A 1533-nucleotide genomic window follows, 5' to 3' on the forward strand; every position below is an offset into this window, starting at 1 on the left:
CACTTTTTGAAAAAAGTTTTGCAAACTGCTAAGTAATCATGAAGATTTTGTATCTGTTCATGCGCATGTGCCTGTTCATGTGCATGTGCGTATGTGTGTGTTGCAGGAAGAGGCACTGAGAGATTCTTCTAAGGTTTTGTTTTAGGGACCCACCTCCACTTCAGGTCTCCAAATCTCAGGAACTTAAAATCCTTTAGGTGTTAGCATGCAGTCTGCCCCACCAAAAGCATTTCCCAGTGAACTGTGATCAAACACTGCCTCAGCATCCCTTGGTGCTCAACACCCTGGGAGTTCCGTGGCCCTGAGGATGCTGGCCTTGTCACCGCTGAATCTCTAATGCTGGAACAGGGTAAGCCCTCCAAACATTGGTAGAACACCTAAAACTGGGTACTGGCGTTGGAGACTATTCTCTCTACGCCTCCTAGTCGGCTCTCCTTGCTACCCCTTGAGAGGGAACTACATTGGGGAAAGTCCTGGGTTAACAGTGATGAAACTTGGATGTCTGTCTCCATTCTCCACTCATTCACTTACATGTACCTTCAGGCTTTGGCTGAACTCTTCTACAATTTTCATTGCCTAAAAGGATTAAAATGATCTATGCTGTTACCTCACAGGTTGTTGAAAGGATAAAACCATGTTGTAGACGTATCAGAGCTTCTACAGCTTAAAATAATTGTCTGCATTGGAGGGATTCTTATCCCCTTTGCTTTTGTTTCAGCCAAAGGGGATAGAAACTCGTCTCAGGGGTGGCAGACTGGAATCAGGTTCCAGCTCTTAGGTTCACACTCCAGCTCACCTAGTCCTTCTGACTGCACGCCTCTTTATGCACCCACATCTGGGTTCTGTTCTGGCCAGGTGAGCCCAGCCCCTCCCTTCAAGCACCCACACCTGAAGTTCTTCTGATCTTCCAACCTTCACCCCCTCCACCCACCTCCACACTCCAGTTCCCTGTCTACCACCCCCCCCCCCCCCCCCGCCAACCGGAGGCCTTGCTAAGTCAACCAAGACCATGTGACCCACCTCCTCCCTCAGCCTCCACTTAACCAGCCTTCCGCTAGATCTCACCCAGCATTTCTCCACTGATTGGTTTTCCCCGCCTGCTCTTCACAAGTCAGCTCACCGCCTATTCCTACACCATTGAACTTCTCTGTGTGTTTGGCCTCCCCATTGAACAGTGAGTATCTTAGGCCCCAGAGGGTGCATTCACGTCAGGTGTTGATGAGCTTGACTGCCAAGGTGAGTATATAGGGCCTCAGCAGAGGACAGACAAGCTTTCCTCCCAGCTGGCTCCTATATCAGGCTCCACAGTGTGACTTTCTGCCCTTCCTCCACACCACCATCACACAGCCCAGAAGAGGAGGCAGATGGGACCCTGCTATGCTAGCTCCTGCTTTTGAGGGCAGTGTGTGTGCTGTCCCCACCTCTTCCGACCCTACGTGCTCCCCATTTGAACCCTCACTCCCATGGATTTCCTCATCCTGGTGTCACCTCTCCCTCCTTCCCAGATCTGGTGACTCAGAAAGAACAAATAGA

Source organism: Prionailurus bengalensis, chromosome B1, assembly GCF_016509475.1.
Source record: "Prionailurus bengalensis isolate Pbe53 chromosome B1, Fcat_Pben_1.1_paternal_pri, whole genome shotgun sequence".
NCBI classification, from domain to species: Eukaryota; Metazoa; Chordata; class Mammalia; order Carnivora; family Felidae; genus Prionailurus; species Prionailurus bengalensis.